Source organism: Mesocricetus auratus, unplaced genomic scaffold, assembly GCF_017639785.1.
Source record: "Mesocricetus auratus isolate SY011 unplaced genomic scaffold, BCM_Maur_2.0 Super-Scaffold_4256, whole genome shotgun sequence".
In the NCBI taxonomy this organism is placed as follows: domain Eukaryota; kingdom Metazoa; phylum Chordata; class Mammalia; order Rodentia; family Cricetidae; genus Mesocricetus; species Mesocricetus auratus.
In genome coordinates this window covers 87,536,896-87,545,079 of record NW_024429182.1, presented here as the reverse complement: position 1 = coordinate 87,545,079, position 8,184 = coordinate 87,536,896, and the positions used below count along the sequence as shown (strand labels likewise).

General features: G+C 48.0%; 1 protein-coding gene and 1 long non-coding RNA gene across 2 annotated transcripts in view; one reads left to right on the top strand and one right to left on the bottom strand.

The window, feature by feature from the left end:
• Galnt18 (polypeptide N-acetylgalactosaminyltransferase 18) overlaps positions 1-8,184 on the bottom strand; it is a 292,370-nt gene that overhangs the window by 121,420 nt on the left and 162,766 nt on the right. The gene's annotated exons all lie outside the window — the stretch shown is intronic.
• The window catches only part of LOC121143878, a 51,485-nt gene that overhangs the window by 20,448 nt on the left and 22,853 nt on the right, over positions 1-8,184 (top strand). Inside the window, exon 3 of the long non-coding RNA XR_005881166.1 lies at positions 2,780-3,135. This is a non-coding gene — a long non-coding RNA (uncharacterized LOC121143878). The remainder of the gene's footprint in view (positions 1-2,779; positions 3,136-8,184) is intronic.

Sequence of the window (8,184 nt, the reverse complement as noted above, 5' to 3'; positions counted from 1 at the left end):
GCCTACATTTTCCCACCACATAGAACCCAATGCAGAAATTCCCTCCCAGGCATGCCCAGAGGTGACTGTAGACCCTGTCAAGTTGACAATCAATATTAGCTATCACACGGAGCCATTCTCCAGACTACTGATGAACAATGCAGCATGCAGAAGAAACCCCAGGCAGCAACTGGACTGGCAGAACACAGTGTCTCACTACCTGAACCTCTAGGTTATTGAGTGTCTACTTCCAGTGCTGGGCATGGGTAAGCCTGGTCCTAATGGTCAATGGACAGGAATAAGTAACAACAAGGTGCTGTAGCTTGAAGCAGAACAGGGAAGGCTGGGGCTGACAGCTTACATGGCTGGCTGTGTAAACCCCTTTAAGCTGTCTGAATCTTGGTTGTAAGTCCATTAGCTACATGGGATTCACCAAGCTTTCATAAAACACAAGACTATTGGACTGTTTTTTCCTCTGCTTTTTAAATTTTTACAATTATTCTAGCTGCGTGCAAAGCTGCTGCTGGTTTTACATCCTGGAATGAGTATCTCTTGTGTAGGCCAGCATCTTTGAAACATTAAACAATGATTAGGCAGGCTCTGGGCCAAGGGATGATGGGGATTTTTCAAGAAGACAGGGAACCTAGTAGCTGACAGCAAGGAGCCCAGGAACAAGGGTTCTACTTCATCATTACATGGTGACTGTCTTACAAGACATGGAATGTGACAGTGACTCACAGTTCTGTAATCGCTTGTCATTTATCTGGGTTTGAAGATATCTCTAGGTAGTGATAGGTAGTAAAAGACAAGGGATAGGGCTCAATCCACTGTTTGTAGGGCCTTGTACACCACCGATTACATGTGCACACATGCTCACCACTGCACGAGTGTGTGTACACAGGGCCTCATACACACAAAAGCATTCATGCAGATATGCATAAACATGCCCAGTCATATATACACAAACATACAGTTACATATACTACACACAAACACACAGAAGCACACAGAAACACCCCCCCCCAATGTTTTCCTGATTTAAAGGTTAGATTATTCATGGCTGATAACTCTTCAGTCATCTCTTGGGTCTCAAAGCGTCTGTGCCATGTCTCTCCTTACTGAGTTCCAGGAAGGTTCCAGTGGAGGAGACAACCCATCCTGCTCATGTTCCTATTTCTCCTATTTCACTGTTCCCACTGTGCAGCTTTGCTTTCCCCGGAGGGAACGGAGTTAAAAAACGAGAACAGAAGTCAAATGAGTCTTTTGGAGTCAGCAAACTGTGCAGCATGGGAGGCAGCTTGTCTACTGGTCAAGCAAGGCCTTAGGCTCTGAAGCCATGGGTTCCACTCTCACCTCCGTGTGACTTTGGGAAACTGGCTTTGCCTCTCTATTCCTGTTTTCCTGTTATATAAAGTCACACTGACAGTGGCTCTTAGAACTCTCATGGGGCTTGATTAATTTATGGGATACCCTTAAAATGGCCTTGGTACAGAGAGGTGATCAATGAACTGGAGAAGGACTCCGTCTTCCCTGGGGGTACTGGCAGTCACTCTAGCTAGGGACCGGGATGGACAAGAAGTCCTGGCCTCAGGGAGCAGTTGGGTAGATGCTAGACACCCAGACACCAATCTGGGAACCATTCCTGGCCAAGCCTGCCTGCTGCTTTCCAGTGGAGCAGATGCTGGACTCCAAGTACTCTGTACCTAGGAGGGGACTGAGGTTCTATTCCCTGTTGGAGCTTCAGAGCACAGGCTTACCATTTCAGTAATGCAGTTATCACTTTGGCTCTGATCTATCCCCTCTCCTCCCAGCCCCCCACCCCAGAAGTACTGGGAAGCTTGGCTGTTCAAGGATAGCCAGGTAACATGTGATCAAATTCTCCAGTAGCATTATAGAAAGAGATACCAAGGCCAAATGGATTGGGTTCCTTTATCCATCTTTCTTGGTTGTGTGGCCATGGGCCATGCCCACCCTTGTTTTTCCTGTTAACCTCTGAAACTTAGCTTCATTGCCTCTGCCTATCCTAGGAGATTTGTAGCTACTCTTTTATCTGCAAAACTGACTAAGCAATTCCCACTAGCTACACACAAAGTTCCTGAGATGACCAGTGCTGGGTGCCTCTTAGCCTGCCTGTCTTGGCTCATCTGTTGCTAACTGTCATTCTGCCATTAATGCCCAGCTGAAAGCACAGCATAGTGGGAGGGACTTGGGAATACTGAGACACTCCCTCATCCAGCCTACTGTGTGGGACAGCTTTCTGGAAGCAAATGGTCTACTTTTGATTACTAAATCTTAGAACTAAGTAAAGTGGTAGGGGGTCTCTCATTTCCACAAGGCAGCTACACTGTCCACTTGTTCAAACACTGAAACCCGGCCTGGGGTTGCCTAGCTGTGGCCTATCATGTTCACACACAATGAAGACAGTGGAACTGGAGTGGGGCCTGAGCAAGAGTCAACCTTTGGAAGAAGAAAGGGGTGTCAGCCAGGGTGAGAAGCAAGGGATCCAGCCTGGTTCTGCCACATAGACAGGGGCATTGCCAGGCTTCTTCTGCCTCCTCTAGTCTCGGCTTCCCCCCAGGAGCCAGTGTGATGGTTCATCTTCACTGTCAACTTGGCTGGATTTAAAACCACCATGGAAGCACTCTGGGTGTGTCTGTGAGGGTAATTTTATAAAGGCTTAACAGAGGAGGGCAGACCCACCTGGAATGTGGATGGTATAATCCCCTGGGCTGGGTTCTTGGTTTTAAAAAAATGGAAAATGAAAGTTGAGAATGAAACTTCTATTTCTCTCTGCTTCCAGAGCACAGATGCAGCGTGTCTAGCTGTATCATGCTGCTACTCTGCCTCCTCACATGATGGGCTGCTATCAAACTATGAGCCAGAGGAAACTCTCCCTTCGCTAAAGTGACCCGTAAGCTATCCTGTCACAGTAACATGGAAATTCACTAAAGCTGATGGACTGAGTTTGAGTCTGAAGGCTCCTGGTGGTCTGTGTTGTCACTATGACACCTAGGGACAGCTCCTTCCTACTTGTCACTACTGGTAGTAAATATGAAAGACTTCATGTGTGCAAGGGTGATTACAACCTGGAGAGAGGGACAGGATCATCAAATCCCTTGAGGCCAGGACGTGCTGAAGCCACCATTCTCTGGTCGGGTAAGCAGAAGTAGACAGCAAGTGTTGGGGAAGGATGGAGGCTGAGCAAGTGTCTGCCAGATCAAGAGCAGACCAACGCCTCCAGGGAATGGGATTCGTAAAAGAGGAGTTGGCATTACCATTTCTTTGATGTGCTTCATAACAAAATAAAGATTAACTTTGAAATTTAAGTGGCAGGAAAGAAGGGCATATGTTTATTTTTTTATGTTTTCAAAGGAGGATCTGAACTCATAAAAGGGACAAACAGAGTACGTGGAAAGAAGCAGATTCTTGTTTGTTTGTTGAAAGTGGGGGTGGGCAAGCTGTGGGGCAGGATGCTAGCTGAATGGCTGGAAAGGGGGCCTGAAAGAATGACTTTTACCCAGAACCTGACTCAGAACCTGGGACTGGGATACTACAAGGCAATGGACAAGCTCAGAATGCTCAGTCATGTGATTTGAAAACCTGCTGAGGAAACCAATGAGTGAGTGGGTGAAGAAAATCAAAGGCAGAGATAACTTTATTGGATGAAAACTCAGGGGAGGTCCCCTTCCTTTGGAAGCCCAAGGTGACCTCCCAGCCACAACTGAAAACACTGACCCACTACAATTCATTACAAAGCCCAGGAGGCTCAGAGCCATTCCTATCATTTTCTTGAGATAATTAAGAGGCACCAGGGGCCTGAACATGTGGCTGTAGAGCTGTAGAACTGAGTCTTAAGGGCGTGGCTGATCAAGAGGATTACTTGCAGGAGATGCATTACACTGACCAAGGCAGAGAGACTTTTCAATTCTCTGGCTCTGAGGATGGGCACTGAGTTCAGGATAAGCTGAGTCAGCAAGAAAAGGCCCCTCCCTGCTCTACATTTCACCCATCCTCCACCTGCATTTGTGCCATATCCCTGGGCAGCAGCAAGGGGCTCTACCCCAGTCCTGGAGGGAAGCTGAGCCTGGCACGGCAGTCTTACATACCGCAGCATGAAAAGCAACAACAGTTAGACATGGAGATGGAGGGCTTCCAGCGCACTGGAGTGCCACCGTGCAGACTCCGGGCCTTGCCCAGATCTTCAGACCCCAGATTCACTCATCTTTTCATCAAAGCAATGTATGTTGAATCCTTGCAAGTACTGGGCACTAATGTGCATACAGGGGATAGAGTTGAGACAAAGATGCTTCATCTTTCTGGAGTTTTCACATGGGGCATATGTGTGTGTGTGTGTGTGTGTATGTGTATGTGTGTGTATGTATGTGTGTGTCATAGTGTACAGAAGAATTAGTGACAAGAAGCAGTTAAATTCAATCCACCAGAGGCCATTAGGTGTGACAGAGTCAGGGAGGGTGCAGAGTGAGAGGGACACAGGGACAAGAACTTTTAAACAGGTCACTGACAGCCCAAGTAAGGGCTTGAGAGAAGCCCTAAAGAGGCAACAGGGGCAACAGGTGGGGGAAGAGTGTATCAGCGTATTTTAATGTCCTGAGGCAGGATGTTGCCTGGCATAAATCTCAGTATTGTTAATCACGAGTAACAGTGACATTGCTACTGCTTACAAGGGAGTGGCAGCGTCCTAGGTAGAAGGCAGTCTCTGGAAAGGCAGGATTGGTGGAGGAAGTAGCTGAGGGGTTGAAAAGATGAACCAAGGCTCCTCTACAGGACCATTGCAGAGCCTTGGGTCCTCCTGACCTTGGAGGGAGCTAACAGCGGAGAGGCTTGGATGGGAGCATGGTTGGCTTCCCCTTTCTTTGTCTGAGGAAGCCGAGGCTGTAGCAGCGAAGGCGGGTAGAGAAAGTACCAGTTTACACAGAGACTCTGGTGAAGCTGGGGAGGAGGGCTCTTCGAGGAAGCCATTCCCGTGGCTCTGCACTGCTTAATTTAGAATCTAAAAAGCCCAAATTCTTCCACCATTCCTTATCTCATCCAAGACTCTGAACAATCCCGGAGGTAGGAATTAAACGTCTCAGTTTTACAGATAAGGAGAATGGGGTTCACACAGGTTAAGAACACACTGGCGGAAGACTCTGTGGAGAGCTGGAACTGCAAAGCTGGCCGGCCAAGTGTCCAGCCCTGAGCTTTCCCGTCACGGTGAGTCGCCTTTCACAGTGACTGAGGCCGTGTTATTGCCTCCTTAACCAGCACCCTGGTCCCCTCAGCACTCTGCCACCTACACTGACCTTTGCTCCCTTTGCCCCTTGCTGTCCTCAGGGGCTCTGTCAGACAGGGCAAGGAGTAACCGCAGGTCCCCACAGGGCACCTAAGAAAACCAAAGTTAAGAAGTATCCAAAAGGGACCTTCCTCATTCCTCCAAACTTTGTATTTAAGACTTAAGGGATAGGTCAGACTCCTGCAGTGTTTATGGAGCTGAACTGAATCAGTTCCTGATGAACTTGTGACGGTCCCTGCCTGAGTGACAAGATGCCTGACAGGAGCAGCTCCCCAGACAGAGGCTGCTCAGGGTAGAGACACAGTCACTGGGTCAGGCTGAGCCACTAGGAAGCAGCCTCAGACCAGAGGTGCACCTTCCCTCAGAGTGTCTCTCTATTTTCCACCTTCAGCTGTGCAGGGCCATCTCTCTGCTACTGGACACCTTCCTGTCCCATTCCACACAGGGGCACTCTAGTCTAAGACCCCTTCTTGCCACAGGATACTAGCACTGAGCCTACCACTGCACATGCCCTCTATTGCCTCTGCAGCCTCCAGCTGCCTCTCTATTCATCCTCTGTACCTCTGCACCCCAGAACCACCTCCTGCTTCTACAGAGCCTCTGCTCAGTGCCCCTGATTCTAGGGAATCGGGTACCCCCTCTTCAGACCCCCTTAATCACTACAGAAATGGCCTGGACCCCAACTCCCAAGTTCAAAGTGCTTTTGATATGCACTCGGGACCTTGAGAACAGCCTGCCTCTAAAGGAGAGAGAATAGAACAAAATACAATAGAATTGAATACCATAGAACAGAATGCAATGGGAAATGGCAGAATGCTTTGTGCATTGTAAGGGTAGGTATTGTTTCTTAGAAGTTCTGCTTCAATCAGAGGTGGTGTGTACAGGGGCGTGAGTAGGCGTGTTTTCCCAGGTCAGATGGAAATTTCTTGCTGTAGAAGATAACAATGATATAAATTTTTATTTGGGGGAAACACTGTTCTAGCTCCCTGCCTTAGCTGCTTATCTTCCTCTGGAGTCAAAGCCCTCATGGTGAATCCCTACTCCCCGCTCTCCTCCCCCCCGCCATCTAGCTTCTCATCCCCAGCCCCAGCCCTGTGTGACCACTGCTACCTACCAAGATTTCCAGAGTCACGTATTTCAGATCCACCAGCTTCTTCTCAAACTCCTTATCTACCTGCCTGTGGTTAGGGCAACCCAGAGCTCTTTCATTCCAGAGGAGATGACTGGCTTCTGATTCCCATGGTTCCTATTCTGCTATCACCTTCACTCCCACTCTCTCCCCCCCTGGTCCTGATTCTCTCACCTTCAACACCCTCCATAAGCTTCTGGGCTCTCACTCTCCACCCTTCTCTTGGGATGCCCTGTCTTCCCAGTTGGGGCTTCTTTACTCAACATGTGAGACTCAGGTCTCCTGGCGTCTCTGTGCAGCTCACTGTGTGCTGGTCTTCTGTGTGCTGGGGTGGGGACAGCACTGACAGGTTCGGTTCAGTTGTAAGGTTTCTTTTAGTACTTCAGGCAGGCAAGGCACACGGGACAACCGTCACCTTCACATCACACAGAAGTTACTGAGATTTAGCAGAGAAAGATTTCTTCTGTCTCTCCTCCTCTGCAGGAAGCATTTTAGAATCCACAGCTTCTCCCTTCAGCCTGAGAGTCATTCTCTTCACAGTGTACAGAGATACTTACTGTGCACAGAGTGAAGGCATATCTAGTCCATTCATCCAGGCTGTCAGTCAGAGCCATGAGTTGTTAAAGATGCTTTAAAAACAGCAATTTCCAGACTCTGCTTCAAATTTAATGAGGTAGAATCTCATGGGATGGCTTTTGGGCAGTTTTAAAATTATTATTATTGTTGTTATTGTTATTATTATTATTAGATGATATCATTGTGCAGTCCTGACTGGCATAAAACTTGCTTTGTAGATTAGGCTAGTCTTGAACACACAGAGATCCACCCGCTTCTGTCTCTGGAGTGCTAGGATTACAGGTGTGCAACACCACATCTGGCCTAACATCATCTGCTGCTCCAGTCCACACAGCTTGTCCATGTCTCCCCAATATGCAGGTGCTTACTTGGGTTTGCGCAGGGAGCTAGATGCAGCTTGATCATCTATGCATCTGAGTATAGCCAGACCTACAGCCGAGTTACATGTATATTTGTCTGTATATGCCATTCATAGGTAACCACAGCACACTGCTCTGCTACCTCCATGTCCCAGGACAATGTCCACCATCCCTTACATCACCTTGGCTTGAAACTTCGAGTCATTGATGCCCTGCCTTCTTCTGTCCCATCTGCAGTGGTGGGACCCACAAATTCTTCCTCTGTTACGTCTCTCAGGGTTATGTCTTGTTCTCAGTGCTTTTGGTTTACCCTTCCACATGAGCCTCCTTACCTGTATCCCTTCTTCCAGAGGTCCCCACCCAGGATCAAAAAGCAGACAAGCCTCTCCTTTGCTCAGTCCTCAACGCCCCCCCATTCCTCTTACCCAAACCATATGTTGGTTACCAATATTGACAAAAGAAAGTCTAAATTTTAAGAATTCACATAAATCCTCCATGATTCACTCTCCTTATCTAAATTTCTTAGAATACCAGTCCCAGCATCCCTTTGCTTTCTACACAGATTAAAGTCAAGTAGTATCTCTTCCTTTAGTCTGTGATGAAATGTATTAGAATGAGATTGGGGGGGTCGTTTATTCGAAAATGTCCTCACCTCTGGGATAGAGGTTCTGGCACCCCTCACCTCTTCGTGTGAGATGAGAGGTTGGGCACACAACTCTCTGGAGAAGCCTTTTTACCGAATCTTAAGAGAGGGTGGGTACCAGTAGAGATGGAGCCTAGTTGATGCCTCCTTCCTTTGTGCCCATGGAACAATGAAACAAGTGAATCATGAGCATTCCCTTTGGAAA